Source organism: Balaenoptera physalus (assembly GCF_965194825.1).
Source record: "Balaenoptera physalus genome assembly, chromosome: 17".
Lineage (NCBI taxonomy): Eukaryota > Metazoa > Chordata > Mammalia > Artiodactyla > Balaenopteridae > Balaenoptera > Balaenoptera physalus.
Window position 1 is genome coordinate 55,566,234 of NC_138895.1, and position 17,643 is coordinate 55,583,876.

General features: G+C 35.2%; 2 long non-coding RNA genes across 2 annotated transcripts in view; one reads left to right on the plus strand and one right to left on the minus strand.

The window, feature by feature from the left end:
- LOC309647240 overlaps positions 1-6,210 on the plus strand; it is a 211,183-nt gene extending 204,973 nt beyond the window's left edge. The window contains exon 3 of the long non-coding RNA XR_014255882.1: positions 240-6,210. This is a non-coding gene — a long non-coding RNA (uncharacterized lncRNA). The remainder of the gene's footprint in view (positions 1-239) is intronic.
- LOC309647251 overlaps positions 1-17,643 on the minus strand; it is a 283,202-nt gene that overhangs the window by 100,330 nt on the left and 165,229 nt on the right. The gene's annotated exons all lie outside the window — the stretch shown is intronic.

The following is a 17,643-nucleotide window of genomic DNA, read 5'->3' on the forward strand; positions in this document are numbered from 1 at the left end:
GGTTCTGTATTAGTCCCTCATTCCCAGATTCCTAATCTGTTCAAACACCTGCATGGACCACATTCTGAATTAAGCTGGACCTCCAAGTTGTATCCGTATCACCTGTATAACTTGCTGATGTCTCCTGAAGTGTCTGGAGCTCATGGCCTCCCCAGGGAACGTCATATTTCTGAGCGAAACTCAAGACAGTTGTTCTTTTCCTGCCTACTTCTGACTGACCAAGGTAAACTTTCCTACAGAAAAATGGTACCAGATGAAGACTGAACTTGAGAAAAATGATGCCAGGTGGAGATTGAACTACATGAAACATGGTTAGTCATTTCTAAAAGTATAGCTGAATCCACACTCAAAGAGTTTATAATAATTATGCATACACTATGCTATTTCAACATGGTTTTTAAAATAATGAAAATTAAATTACCCAGAAGATTGTAGATCTGTCTCTACACAAGAGAGTTTGATTTGCATGGTAAAACAATGGTGGTGCTTTTGATTAACTAAGCTGACCAACAGTTTGATTGATTTAACTGAATGAGCCCGTTATTTTTGTGCTGAGTTGACTGTAGAAGCCATGCATGTAGGCTGTAGACATTAAGCCATGATGACACAAATAAGCAGAGAATATGGAGTTCACCTTATATGTGTTTTAGTCAGTCTTGTCCATATTCTGTGCTTTAAAGGAGCACAGAACCGCTCATGCTGAATTTCAATTAACATGGTTAACTTTATACAAGGGGCATCTTATAATTCTGTGTCTCTTCTCCCATCTCCTTGCATTGTAGTAACAAGTATCTTTACTTTCTTTTGATGCTACTTCAAATAATCAATTTGAGCTGTAGAAAATACTGGAGAGTTTCACCTCAAAAGAAAATTTGGGGCAAGTTTTGAGTGAAAACAGAATTATAATAGAATCCACTATGCATACCTCTACCACTGAGAGCAGACCTCATGTTTTTATAGTCACCCAGCGCTAATGCAGCAGGAGGGCTCTGTCCTAGATTCTTTGTGGCTCCAGACTACTTTATTTCCTTTCTTCTCACCGTTGGAGAATGTTTCCTTTTTCCCTGTGTCTCAGGGCTTATGAGACATCATTAGCCCTTCTGGCTCTATATCTTGCTATTTATCTTTTTGGCTTTCTTCTGTTTCGATTTTCATATTTTATTATTTTTGCTTCTCTGTGAATAAGACGACTCGCTGTTAAATTAAAAGCTGAAGGAATAATAGTTCATTACCACTTGTGAATACCTGTTGCATGCCAGGTGCTATAGGTGCTCTGCATACCTTATTTCTAATAAAACAACCCTATAAGCAAGGTTAATATTCATGTTTTACAGCTGTAGAAGGTAAAGCTTAGAGACTAAGGGAAATCTTGATCATGCAGCTGATAAGTAACAAAACTAATGCAAGACCTCAGGACTGTTGCCTTCCAGAGGCTGTACTCTCTTTCCTATCCTCAGAGTCTATTCCCCTGGCCTAGCTTAACATGGGTTACCTTCCCAGGCATGGAACACTAAACTGTCATTGATGACCATGGAACTTTTATCTTTATCAAAGGATTAGGTTTCTTCTTTAATTCTGTGACATTTCTTTTGCCGGCCTGTCTAGAAACTATAGCTCTAACTGGAAACTCATTAGACTGTGAACTCCTGTCTGACTTCAAAGGCTCTGCTCTCTGCATCTTGCTACACTTCTTATCAAGCATGATTGATCAGTTATCACTCATTCACCAAGTGCTGGAAGCTACAACAAAATTTAAACTTCAATGGCTGAGTTTCTTGGAAATGCTTTCAAACATATAATTGGAATTTTCTGACTTAAATACACCTCAGCTACACTTTTCTAAACTGTTCTTTCTGAGACACTGTCAGTCACAATACCGTTGTAAGAAACAAAAATTTAGCTATTTGAATCAGAAAAGGATTCAAAACAAGGAAGGAGTAGACTCTAGGCAGGTCTTCCAGGAATGACCCTCACAGTAACAATGAGGAACTTGCCAATCAGAGGAGCCACTCCTTCTGCCCCCGTCAAGGGGTAGGAATCACAAGGCTACCACAGCACCTTTACAACTTCTGCTGGGCATCTCTATGGCAGCAACCGGGCACTAGGGCACCAATTTAGAAAGACCCAAAGTCTTTGGCTGTGGTTGCCCACAGAAAACAGCACCAAAACAAATCACTGCCCTCTACTTCACTTCCATCATGAGTGGATCTCATTTGTAAACCCTGTCTGGTATCTAGAACCCTCACTGCAAGGGAGTTTGAAAAGCAATTTTTAGTTTTTCAGTCTCTGCCACACAGAAACCTTTTAGAAAGCAGATGGAATAGAGAGCCAGTAAACCAATTATTCTTATTCAACAGAGGATTATTTGGTAAACAGATTTTCTTTGTTTTGTATTGAAATGAGATGGAGAATTTTTGGCAAATAGCTATAATAATGTAAACAATATAGCACACCATGTGAGCATCTCACTTATCTGGATGATTGGTGTTTTGCCTTACTGGATGTGTATTTATACTTCATTGATGATAATATTTGACAAAGGGTTTTCCTTTGTCAAATAAGTGATCTCTTAAGTGGAGGGAATCTATCTTAAAGACTGACTCTAGGTAGAGGGACTCAAAATGTAGAATGTAAGCTCTATAATCCTTATGGTATAGAAAGACTGGAAGAGAATGGAAGGTATCTTCTTGGCAAAAGCTAGACCTCTTATATTTCAGATTAAGCTAAAACAAATTCAGTATTACAGGAAATCTTTAACCAATTCAAAGCAAACTAACCAATTGTACAGAAGTCAATTAACACTGGATCATCATGCAACAAGAAAAAGTCTAAGGTTCTTTATTTATCTAAAAGAGAAAACCTTTCTAGAGGTTTCAGAAATAGTAGTGATGTTAATGACCAATTTCAAATTGATGACAGAATGAAAATTAACATATAAACTTTTCATTTCTTTAAATGAAGCTTGAAACTAAGTGTTCCTTAACCAACCTATTGCTGGAAATAGTTATTATAGGAATAACAAGAGATATTTATCCCATAAGTGAGATTTTTTTCTTTTAATTATTTTTAATTGAGCTGTAAACTAGTCATCCAAAAAACTTTATCAAAAAAGATGCTTATGTACAAAACACAGTGAAAGAGACAAATCGTTAATCTTCTTTGAAGAAAAAAATAGCTTTTAAGAAGTAAATTCTAAATATAATACCGACTTTTAAAATCTGGATAATGTAAAATTCTATTTTGGTTACTTTAAATCAGTTTATCTTCCTTGTTTACTGTTTCTGACAGGGGAATGGGGTAGGTTCCTAAGGTTAACTATTCTGCTCTATTTTTCAAAAGCACTTTCAAATATGTTTTCTTTTTTGAGTTCTTCTTAAATAACTAAAAATGTTTCAATTTTTTTTTCTACTAGGCTAGTTAGTTCAAGAATTTGAGTCCTGAGAGTTCTGGTTTGAGACGGTAACACAGAAAGATACTGAACTCACCTCCTCCCATGAACACACCAAATCTATAGCTACATAGGGAACAATTTCCTCTGGAAAACCAAAAACTCATTTACCATTGCATCAAAAAGAATAAAATACCTAGGGATAAACCTACCTGAGGAAGAAAAAGACCTGTACTCAGAAAACTATCAGATGCTGATGAAAGAAATTGAAGATGACACAAATAGATTGAGAAATGTACCATGTTCTTGGATTGGAAGAATCAATATTGTCAAAATGACTATGCTACCCAAGGCAATCTACAGATTCAATGCTATCAAATTACCAATGACATTTTTCACTGAACTAGAACAAAAAATTTTGAAGTTTGTATGAAGACACAAAAGAACTCAAAAAGCCAAAATAATCTTGAGAAAGAAAAATAGATCTGGAGGAATCAGGCTCCCTGGCTTCAGACTATCCTACAAAGCTACAGTCATCAAAACAGTATGGTACTGACACAAAAACAAAAATATAGATCAGTGGAACAGGCTAGAAAACCCAGAAATAAACCCACACACCTATGGTCAATTAATCTACGACAAATGAGACAAGACTATACAGTGGAGAAAAGATAGTCTCTTCAATAAGTGGTGCTGGGAAAACTGGACAGCTACATGTAAAAGAATGAAATTAGAACATTCTTTGACACCATGCACAAAAATAAACTTAAAATGGTTTAAAGACCTAAATGTAAGACTGGATACTATAAAACACCTAGAGGAAAACATAGGCAGAGCACTCTTTGACATAAATAGCAGCAATATCTTTTTCACTCCATCTCCTAGAGTAATGGAAATAAAAACAAAAACAAACAAATGGGACCTAATTAAACTCAAAAGCTTTTGCACAGGAAAGGAAACCATAAACAAAATGAAAAGACAACCCACAGAATGGGAGAAAATATTTGCAAACAATGCAACTGACAAGGGATTAATCTCCAAAATTTATAAACAGCTCATGAAGATCAATATTAAAAAAACAAAAACAAAACCAAACAATCAAATCAAAAAAATGGGCAGAAGACCTAAAAAGACATTCCTCCAAAGAAGACATACAGGTGGCCAAGAGGCACATGAAAAGATGCTCAACATCACTAATTATTAGAGAAATGCAAATGAAAGCTACAGTGAGATATCACCTCACACCAGTCACAATGGCCATCATCAAAAAGCCTACAAACAATAAATGCTGGAGAGGCTGTGGAGAAAAGGGAACCCTCACACAGTGTTGGTGGGAATGTAAATTGGAGAACAGTATGGAGGTTCCTTAAAGAACTAAAAATAGAGCTACCATATGATCCAGCAATCCCACTACTGGGCATACATTCAGAGAAAAACATGGTTCAAATGGATACATGCATCCCAATGTTCATTGCAGTGCTGTTTACAATAGTCAAGACATGGAAGCAATCTAAATGTCCACTGACTGATGAACAGATAAAGAAGATGTGGTACATATATACAATGGAATATTAGCCATAAAAAAGAATGCAATAATGCTATTTGCAGCAACATGGATGGACCTGAAGATTATCATACTAAGTGTAATAAGCCAGACAGAGAAAGACAAATATTATATGATATTGCTTACATGCAGAATCTTTAAAAAATGATACAAATGAACTTATTTACAAAACAGAAACAGACTCACAGACTTAGAAAACAAACTTATGGTTACTGGGGGAAGGATGGCGGGGAGGGATAGATTGGGAGTTTGGGATTGACATGTACACACTGTTATATTTAAAATAGATTATCAACAGGGACCTACTGTATAACACAGGGAACTCTGCTCAATACTCTGTAATAACCTAAATGAGAAATGAATTTGAAAAAGAATAGATACATGGATATGTATAACTGAATCACTTTGCTGTATGCCTGAAATGAACACAACATTGTTAATCAACTATACTCCAATATAAAATAAAAATTTTTTAAAAATAAGAAGTAAAGAATTGATGGGAAAGGGGAGGAAATTCACAAATAATAATGATGTAAAACAGTAATGAGAATTGCTTTGAGAAGTATTCAAAATGATATTGGCAATTTAATAAAAATATACACACCCCTGGAAAAAAATAGATAACCAACAAGGACCTACTGTATAGCATAGGGAATTCTGCTCAATATTGTGTAATAACCTAAATTGGAAAAGAATTTGAAAAAGAATAGATATATGTATATGTATAACTGAATTACTTTGCTGTACACCTGAAATTAACACAACATTGTAAATCAACTGTAGTCCAAATTAAAATAAAAATTTTAAAAAACCCCCAAAGCTAACTGAGTGACTCCTATAAATTGAAGAAGTGAGAAAAAAAAAAAAAAAAACCCATATTGAAGTGGGTAGGAGAGGCTGAGCCACAATCTTACCATAAACCACATCCCTGGTACAGCGATACACAATCAGGAGGAGACTCAAAACCCTGAGCTTCTCCCTGATGAACAAAGGTTTTGAACCCCACATCAGGCACCCTAACTTTTAAGACCTGCACCTGAGAGATGAGCCCCAAAACTTCTAGCTTTGAAAGCCAATGGGTCATGGGTCCAAGAGAACCACAAGGCTATAGAGAACTGAGAAACAGTTCTTAAAGGGCTCCTGTGCATAGATTCACCCATCCCAAGGCCCAGCACAGAGACAGCCAACTGAAAAGCACCCAGACTTTCTGTGAATGAGGCTTATTTGCTTATCTCAAAGCATCAACCTGAGGACCAAGCATCTAGTGACCTACTTAAATACTCTCCTAAAATAGAGGCCAGGAGATGCCATCTTTGTGCTCTCCTTCTGCCTCATGTCAGGTTGCTGTTATCTCCTGGAAAGCAGCTTGTACACTCATCTGGCATCCCAATTTAACATCTGCCACTCAGGGGATACCTCTAGATCATCTGGCTCTGGTGACTAGTGGGGGTTAGGCTTATGGGTCCCACAGGACTCTAACAAATGGAGAAAGAGATCTTAACCAGCTACCACTCAAAGGGCACAGCAGAGAAGCAATAGAGTAAGGTGTCCAGTCTTTCTGTGAAAGAGGCCTACTAGCTTATCTTTATAGCTGTGGCCTGAAGGATAGGCTTCTAAGTAGACACACATCTAGGGTCTGACTATAACCCCCTCAGAGAGTGAGGAGTATGGCAGGCACCATATTAGCACTCCCCTTCTGCTCCACCCCAGGTCATTGGTGTCTTTAAGAAAGGAACTTGTGTATAAGTCTGGTGTCCCAGCTTTTGTGTCTGCCACCCAGAGGATAATCCCTTGAGAGCCTGACATTAGTAGCCAGCAGTGCTTTGTTTATGGGTTCAATGTTTATGGTGGCAAAGTAAGAAAGAGTTCTTAACTGGCTATCACCCCAGGTCTCAGCACAGAGAGAGGAGACAGAAATGTCCATATCCCAGTCTTCCCTTGAAAGGTGTATATTTTTATATTTTAAAAGTTGCTGCCTGAGGACCTGGCTTCTAATTAGCCTGAATCTAGGTGCTGACTAAGATGCTGCCCTTTGGATACTGACAGGATTGGGCATACCTCAAATACTGGGATCCACTAAAAATAAAATAGGCTGCTTGGACAATCACAAAGATTTGAGAGACCTAAGAGCTAGGGCAGAGTTGAATGATAATATTCATCTCCTACAGGAGACCACTCCTTCAAGACTGGGGGAGGTGGCAATTTTATCTAATGCATAGAAATGCATAACCCATACAGAATCAAGGAAAATGAAGAAACAGAGGAATATGGTTCAAATAAAAAAGATGGAACCTCAGTAAAAGAACTTAATAAAATGGAGATAAGAGATTTACCCGACAGAGTTCAAAATAATGGTCATAAAGATGTTCACTGAGCTCAGAAGATTGAATAAATAAAATAAATTTTACAGAGAGATAGAAAATAGAAGAAAATATTAAGTAGAAGTCAAGTCACAGAGCTGAAGAATACAATGATTAAACTGAAAATACAATAGAGGGGCTCAATAACAAAGTAGATGATGCAGAAGAAAGGATCAATGAACTCAAAGATACTGCAGTGGAACTCACATAATCAGAGCAACAAAAATGGATTAAAAAAGGGAAAATTGCTTAAGGGACTTATGGGACAACATCAAGTGGACCAACATTCATATTATAGGGATCCCAAAGTATAAGAGAGAGAAAGGGACAGAAAATTTTTTTGAAGAAACAATGGCTGAAAACTATCCTAAACTGGGGAAGGAAAAAAGGTTCCAAAAAAGATGAATCCAAAGAGACCCACACCAAGACACATTATAATTAAAGTGGAAAAAGTTAAAGACAAGGAGAGAATCATAAAAGCAACAAGAGAAAAACAACTTGTCACATATAAGGGAACCTTTATATAATTTTCAGCAGAAACTTTGTAGGCTAGAAGGGACTGGCATGATATATTCAACCTACTGAAAGAAAATAAAGCTGCCAACCAAGAATACTTTATCCAGCAAACTTCCTTCTGAATTGAAGGAAAGTTTTCCAGACAAACAAAAGCAAAAGGAGTTCATCACCACTAGACTGTCCTTTACAAGAAATGTTAAAGGAAATTCTTTCAGCTGAAGTAAAAGGGCACTGATGGTAATAGGAAAACATATGAAAGTATAAATCTCACTGGTAAAGGTAAATATGTAGTAATTCAGAATAGTCTAATATTGTAAGGTGATGGGTTAATTATTTATAAAGCTAGTATGAAGGTTAAAAGGCAAAAGTAGTAAAAATAAGCATAAACCACAATAATTTGTTAATATATATACAAGCTAAAAATGGAAATTGTGACATCAAAAACAAATTATGGGGGAAGACTAAATATGCAGAGCTTTAAAAAATGTTCAAATTAAATTCGTTGTCAACTTAAAATAGATTGTTATAGATATAAGTTGTTCTATGTAAACCTCATGGTAACCACAATGCAAAAACCTATAGTAGATACACGAGATAAAAAAAAAAGTCTAAGCATACCAGTATAGAACATCAAATCACAAACAAAACAAGCAAAAGAAGGAAGAAATTACAAAATAACCAGAAATCAATTAACAAAATGGCAATAAGTACATACTTATCAATAATTACTTTAAATGTAAATGGAAGAAATCCTTCAATTTTAAGATACAGAGTGGCTGAATGGATAAAACAACAAGACCCATCTATATGTTGCCTACTAGAGACTTGTTTCAGATCAAAGGACACACACAGACTGAAAGTGAAGGGATGAAAAAGATATTCCATGCAAATGGAAATTTTAAAAATCTGAAGTAGTTATATAAGCATACCTTGGAGATATTGTGGGTTTGATTCCAGACTACTACAGTAAAATGACTATCTCAATAAAGTGAGTCAATTTTTTTTGTTTCCCAGTGCATATTAAAGGTTATGTTCCCACTATACCATAGTCTATTAAATTTGCTATATATATATCTCCTTATATTTAAATAATGTGCATACCTTAATTTTAAAATACTTTATTGATAAAAATTCTAATCATCATCTGAACCTTCAGCAAGTGATAATCTTTTTGCAACAGTAACATCAAAGACCACTGATCACAGATCACCATAACAAAGATAAAATAATAATAATAATAATAGTTTGAAATATTTTGAGAATTACCAAAATGTGACAGAGACATGAAGTGAGAAAATACTGTTGGAAAAATGGCACTGATAGACTTGCTTGATGCAGGGTTGCCACAAACCTTCAATTTGTTAAAAACAACAACAACAACAAAAAAACACCACAGTACCTGTGAAATGCAATAAAATGAGGTATGCCTGTACTTATATCAGGCAATAGACTTTAAGACAAAGACTGTAATAAGAAACAAAGAAGGTCATCATATAGCGATAAAGAGGTCAATCCAACAAGAAGATATAACATTTTTAAATATTTATGTATCCAATATAAAAGCACCTAAATATATAAACCAACTATTAATAGCCTAAAGGGAGAAATAGATGGCAATATGATAATAGTAGGGGACTTTAATACCTCACTTTCATCAATGAATAGATCATCCAGAGAGAGAATCAATAAGTAAAGATTGGCCTTAACATGTTTAAGGCTGGATGGACTTAACAGACATACACAGAACATTTCACCCAAAAGCATACACATTCTTCTCAAGTGCATATGAAGAATTCTACAGGATAGATCATATGTTATGCTGTAAAATGGGTCAATGAAAAAATATCAAAAGAGAAATTTAAAAAATAACATACCAAAGCTTATAGGATGCAGCAAAAGCAGTTCTAAGCAGAAAATTTATAGTGATTAATGTCTATATCAAGATTAAGAAAAATGAAACAACCTAACTTTATACTTCAAGGAATTAGAAAAAGAACAACAAATTACAAAATTATTAGAAGGAAGGAAATAACAAAGATCTGAGCAGAAATAAATGAAATAGAGACTAAAAGGACAAAAGAAAAGATGAAACCGAGCTGGTATTTTGAAAAAGTAAGCAAAATTGACAAACCTTTAGCTAGACTCACCAAGAATAAAAGAGAGAGGACTCAAATATGTAAAATTAGAAATGAAAGAGGAGACCTTACTACACCAGATAAATACAAAGGATCACAAGAGACTACTGTGAACAATTACACATCAACAAGTTGGACAACCAAGAAGAAGTGGATAAATTCCTAGAAACATACAATCTACCAAGACTGAATCATGAAAAAAAAAAAAAAAAAAAAGAACAGACTGATTACTAGTCAGGAGGTTCAATTAGTAATCAAAACCTCTAACAAACAAAAAGTCCAAGACCAGATGGCTTCATTAGTCAATTCTATAAAACATTTAAAGAAAAATTAATACCAATCCTCTCCAACTATTCCAAAAAATATAAGAGTGAGTACTTCAAAACTCATTTTATGAGGCTGGCATTACCGTGATGCCAAAATTAGACAAGGACACTACCAGAAAAGAAAATTATAGTCCAATATCCCTGATGAACATAGATGCAGAAATCTTCAAGAAAATATTAGCAAACCAAATTCAACAATACATTAAAAGGCTCATACATCATGATCAAATGGGTTTTATCCAGGAATACAAGGATGGTTCAACATCTGCAAATAAATCAATGTGATACATCACATTAACAAAACGAAGGATTAAAACCATATGATCATCTCAATAGACGCAGAAAAAGCATTTGACAAAATTCAACATCGATTTATAATAATAACTACTAACGAAGTAGATATAGAGGGAACATACCTCAACATAATAAAGGCCATACGGGACAAGCCCACATCTAACATCATACTCAGTGATGTAAAGCTAAAAGCTTTAGGGTCAGGGACAAGACAAGAATGCCCACTCTCACCATTTTTATTCAACATAGTATTGGAGGTCTTAGCCAGAGCAATTAGGCAAGAAAAGGTATAAAAGGAATCCAAATTGAAAGGAAGAAATAAAACTGTCACTAGTTGCAGATGACATGATATTATTATATATATCAAAAATCCAAAAGACTCCACCAAAAAAACTGTTGGAATTAATAAATAAATTTAGTAAAGTTTCAGGATACAAAATCAATATAAAAACTGTTGTGTTTCTATACACCAATAATAAATTATCGGAAAAGAAATTAAGAAAACAATCTCATTTACAATCACAACAAAAATAAATTTAACCTAGGAGGTGAAAGACCTGTATACTGAAAACTATATGACCTTACTGAAAGGAATTGAAGAAGACACAAATAAATGGAAATATATTCCTTATTCATGGATTGGAAGAATTAATATTATTAAATGTGCATACTACCCAAAATAATCTACAGATTCAATGCAATCTCTATCAAAATTCCAACGGAATTTTTCACAGAAATAGAACAAACAATCCTAAAATTTGTATGGAACCACAGAAGACAAATTGAAAGCAATCTTGAGAAAGAACAACAAATTGGAGGCAACAAAGTACCTAATTTCAAACTATATTACAAGAGCTATAATCATGAAAACAGTATGGTATTGGCATAAAAACAGAGAGATAGATTAATGGAACAGAAGAGAGCCCAGAAATAACCCCATGTATATATGGTCAATTAATATTCTTTAAAGGAGCCAAGACTATACAATGGACAAATGACAGTTTTCAGTAACTGGTGTTGGGAAATCTGGAATACATGCAAAAGAATGACAGTGGACCACTATCTTATACCACACACAAAATTTAACTCAAAATGGATTAAATATTTGAATATTATACCTGATACCATAAAACTTCTAGAAGAAAACATAGGTGGTAAGCTCCCTGACATAGGTCTTAGCAATGATTTATGGATTTGACATCAAATGCAAAGAAATAAAAATAAAAACAAAAACAAGTGGGACTGCATCCAACTAAAAGTCTATGCACAGCAATGGAAACCATCAACAAAATGAAAAGGCAACCAGCTGAATGCGAGAAAATACTTGCAAGCCATATATCTGATAATGGATTAATATTCAAAATATATAAAAACACATACAACTCAATGGCAAAATAACAATCCAATTAAAAAATAGGCAGAGGATCTGACTAGACATTTTTCCAAAGAAGACATACAAATGGCCAACAGGTACGTGAAACAGTGCTCAACATTACTTATAAACAGGGAAATGCAAATCAAAACCACAATGGGCATCACCTTCTACCTGTTTGAAGATTATGAAAAAGACAAGAAATAACAAGTGTTGCCAAGGAGGTGGATGTGTACTGTTGGTGGGAATGTTAATTTGGTGTAGCCACTATGTAAAACAGTATAGTGGTTCCTCAAAAAAATTAAAAATTAAACTACCATGTCATCCAACAATTAACTTCTGGGTATTTATCTACAGGAATCAAAAATACTAACTCAAAAAGATATGTGCATGCCCATATTCACTGCAACATTATTTACAATAGCCAAGACATGGAAGCAATATGTGTCCATCAATGGATGAACAAATGAAGGAAATGTGGAATTGAGTGGAATGTTATTTACCCATTAAAAGAAGGAAATCTTGCTATTTACAACATCATGGATGAAGCTTGGGTGCATTCTGCCAGGTGAAATAAGTCAGAGAAAGACAAACACCATATGTTCTCACTTATTTGTGGAGTTAAAAAAAAAAAACAAAACAACAAACCTCAGATACAGAGAACAGATTGTTGCTGGTTGCCAGAGGTGGGGGGTTTGGGTGGTGGGTGAAATGGATGAAGATAGTCAAAAGGTACAAACTTCCATTTATAATAAAAATTAATTTGTGGATGTAATGTACAGCATGGTGACTATAGTTAATAAAACTGTATTATATATTTGAAAGTTGATAAGAGAATAAATCTTTAGTTCTCATCACAAGAAAAAAATTTGTAACTGTGTGATGAGGAATGTTAACTAAACTTATTGTGGTGATCATATCACAATATACACAACTATGGAATCATTATGTTGTATACCTGAAACTAATATAATGTTATATATCAATTATATCTGAATAATAAAAAAGAATTTGAGTCCTTGAAATCTGATTCTTAAAAAAAGTATGATCCATACAAATACAATTGAAGCCTGTCATAGTTCATTTCATTTTATTTCACCACAACCTCATGCACATCATTTTAGCAGGTTTATTATGCAGTTTTATATCTCCATTTAAATGACAGCATGTCTGAAATCAAAGTAGAATCTGAATCCTGGATTTCAAAACATAAATGCGAAGTTATTACTATAAGTTGTAGAAAGAATTATTTATTTCCAATACAAAGGGACCTTAATTTATTTAACAGGTTTGAGGTTATGTTCCTTAGATGCAGAGCCTGAGACAAGAATTCAAATGCAGATTTTTTTGAGGGAGTGCTCTTCAGAAAAAATCTTTAAGAGTGGAAGTAAAGTAAAGCAGGATAAGAAAGGTGAACAAGCGGGGAAAAGGCAGTAATCTGTGGGGTGAGGCAGCTCCTGTCAGCTGAGGGCAGTTTCCTGGAAAAGGCAGGCTGCTGTAAGCCTTTAACAGCCACACTCATGGGACCAGGGAGGTGGGTGCACTAGTTCATAAAGGGGGATATGGGTTGGGCACCACCTATCTATTGCAATCAGAAAGAAGGAACTGCAACTGGCATAATTCACAACAGTCATAATAGTTGCTTCCCTCTGGCCCAATTTAAGGACAACTAAGCTATCAGCAATGGCTGCAGAAGGAGTGAGTCGGGATGATCATCTTTGTACCATGGGATAATCAAAATGACACATGATTGGACAACCAGGGCTAAGCCTTGAACAAAGGGCAATCAATCCATATGAGGCAATCAATCAAAGGGCAATCAATCCATATGTCCAATCCATAATGGACAATCCATTGTCCAATGAGCTATGATAGGACCAGATTTAAAAGATGACCTGGGAGTTCAGCTCTTTTAGTTTAAATATTTGAAGTAGGCAGTATTGGGAGCATAAACTGAAAAGTCAGAAAGGTCATGATTATCTAATGTATAGGCTGAAGTTATGAGGGAAGAAGAAACAACAAGTAAGCAAGCAAGCATGAGGTAGAGAAAAGTCATATAGACAGTATCGGTGAAGAAACCATTTGCTGGAGAAACGTAGGATGGAAGACAAAGTAGAAACATAAAGCGTAGCTAAATCACATTGGTAGAGCTCCAGAGCAAAGAGCTGAAACATCCTGATGTTACTTTTATTTCATCAGATAGGGAAAGATTTCAAAGAGCAAGATCAGGAAACACCAGACTGGATAAATTGCCTCTGGAGAAGGCAGATACTATTATATCCATGATCTTGTTTTCTTCAACACTGAAATGCTTCTGGTATGCTTGACAGTGCAATTGTTCTGCATAAGGGATACTAAAGAATCCTGGAGGCAAGGGTGCTACCAGAAGGAGACTGGTAAAAAACAAAAGGTGACTTTGAAGAAGATTGATACCCAAGTAGAATTTTGAAGTTGTTAATGGTGGAGTGTGTGATGTAAACCAATTTGCACAGTGATTTTTTTTTTTTTTTTTGATGAAGTGTGATTCAACTATGGGGATGAGGGAGCAGTTGAAATCTGGACTACCCAATATTATTTCCCTGAGAAAGGGACAGAGATGTACAAAGAATTCAAAGTGAACTCACAGGAAAAACACTTGCCAATCAGGAAAGGATTTCTGGAGGAGGAGAAGCCAGAGAGAGATGTGAAGGGTGAGCAGGTACTAGCCTGGTGAAGAGAAGGGAAGCTCAGGTCACTGTTCTAGAAAATAGTGAGAAGTGCTGGACTTGATTATGTCTATGGATCTTGCGAGCTTTGACTCTTTTAGTGTTCTTGAATATAAGGTCTTAGGCATTCTGATCTCCTGCAGCAGGTGGAGAGAGAAACTTGGGTGGCCTGGGCCAGAATTTAGTAAGGGGAGTCATTTCTGCAATGCTCTGAGGTTGCTGAAACAGTGATGGTAGTAGGGAGGCTGAAACCTGGTTATCACAACTCATCCCCTCTCCCCCATGAGAATATTCTATAAGAAGTATTAAATATACAAATTTTAAAGTCAAACAATGGCTGACTCTCCAGGAATTGCTAGATCTTCCTTAGCATTTGAATTATGAACTGTTTGACCCAAGAAAACAATGTGTGTGTGTGTGTGTGTGTGCGCGCATATGTGCATTTATGTCTGTATGTGAAAACATATCCATAGATCCACTTTTATGAGGTCAAGAGAATCTTACACATACTTTGTTGTTTCTGCATTTGCCCTTTACATTTAAAGTTTGGTCCAGTGATTTCTTGAACATGCCATTAAAACAGATCTCAAGATAATAATAATGGAGCTGTAAAATATACAATCAAATGAAATAATAAAGCAACACCAAAAAAGATGGTAGATTGAGAACAAGTTCATAGTGTAATGAGCCCTCATTATACGTGGCGGTGGTGTTTGCATGTGAGTGTATTTGTGAGTGTCTAATTCTACGATACGAGAACACATTTAACATTAATTCAGGAGAAACATCTCAGTAATTATTGATTTACCTAGCTATGAAATTCTTGGATTCGTCTTGCTTCTTCTTGAAAACACTATATAAAGCTACTACAGATCTTTCCTCCACACTACTTTCTGGAGAATATCTAAGAGATAATTTCACAGCTTTTGGTGTTGACAGTGCTAATCTTAGATACTTAGAGTTTTTAATTTTAAATAGAATACTTTCTCTGTTCCCACTGAGTGTTGTCATAAATGAAATACAATCACTAGAAGAAAAAGTATTAATCAGATCAGTTCAAGGTTGGAACTTAAATGGAATGCTCTAAAAATCAGAACAGTGTGCCCCTAATGTGATAATATGTATTTATAAACAGAGCTCTGTGGTTGATACCATCAACCACTTTGCAAACTCTTGCCAATAATATTATTGCCATAAAAATTGGAGAGTTGATTAGTGGGTCACTTAAAACCGTAATCTTAGCCTTTATAGGATTTATTTAAATCTGATTTAAAAAGAGTTCTTTAATATTTATTTTTATAGAAGTTTACTTAGAAATTTAAGATTAGAAAATAGTTTCAAACGAGTGCTGCTGAAACTAAAAGAATTTGGATATGTGGCTTTTTTCCAAGGTGGTCGTATTTCCCTCAAGGCCAATTTGTCACTGATGAAACATCTGTCCAAAACCATTCATGTGTGTTTTGAGAACCTAGGATCAATCAAATTCTCTGTTTGGATAGGAAACTATTGTTTTCTAAGTAAAGATGGATGATGATAGGTGAATATATTTTTAGATTTAACTTTAATGATGTCTATTTATTTTTCTGAAATTGGAAAAAGTTTGTGCTTTTGCCTATCTCACAATTAAGTTCTTATTGGAAACTTGGAAAAGGAAACAGTCAAAGGATATTTAGAAGTCTTATGAGATATTTTATTTTGTGCTAATGGCACTTTCTCATGGAACTGTTTGAATACACTGCCAATGTGGAACTGGGTGTTTATAAAAACAAATTACTGAAGATTTTTCTACTTTGAAACACTTTTTTTTGAGGCACAAAAACCATGATGTCATTCTACTCTTCAAGGTCTACATGCTCCATTTTCTATCTCCCAGATCTTCCTCTTCTCTATTCTAGCCACAGACATACATTAGGCATATTGTGCTAACATATACATGAACTGGAATTTTTAGTCTTTGCCAATATAGGATAAGTGATAACTTTAAGTTGAAATCTCCAGAAAGAGTTACACAATATAGGTTAAGCTTTTCACTTAACCACTTGTTCATTTTTTCACTAAGAATTAGTTGAACTCTAAGGCACATTTTACGCTACACTATAATTAGTTGTTTAATCTCTTATCAGACTGTGAGAACTTCTATCTCAGTGCCTGGATTAATGGCTATCATTTAATATATTTTATATATGTGTCAAACAAATAAATGTGAAGATTCAAGAGTGATATTTTAAAGATGAAGGGAAATGGAAAAGAGACACCTAACATCTATTTAGCAAGTAATATACGTTAGAATCACTTCAGTTATATTATCTTCTTTGTTTTATTCAACTCTTACAGTAACCTCTGAGAAAGGATGAAAATAACTAGAATCAGGGAGATCTAGTGACTGGGTCAAAGTCAGTGGCTAGTAACTTGGAACTTGGAGTTGAGCTCATATCTATATGGTCTCAGAGCCCATGTACTTAGACTGCAGTAGCTGACTACCACACGAAACCCCTACCACTCTACCAGGCTCAATGAGAAAAAACTTCTTTTACCACTGTGTTACATCAGAAGGAAAGTTAATAACCAGGTTCTATGCCACCCTTGAAGGTACTATAGAATTAAGTTATACAAAACATATACAGCAAGAAACTATAGGAATCATTTCAGGTGGCAGGAATTAAGTGGAATGAAATTGTAGTTATAGCTTGCAAATATATGGTGCTTTATGTAGGAGACACTCATTTTCTAAGTGTTGCACATACATACCAGCTCATTTAATCATTACAATAGCCCTGTGAGGTAGATACTATTATTATTCCCATTTTTCAGGCAAGAAAATTCAACCACAGGGAGATTAGGGACCTTGCCCAGAGTTGCACCAGAAAGTGACAATAAGGTCACACAAGAGAATAACAGAGGTCAGAATTCCCATCCCACCCCAGCCTCTGGCATTTCTTCATTGTGATGTGTGCTCTGCTATTTGAGTACTTCACTCTGGAAG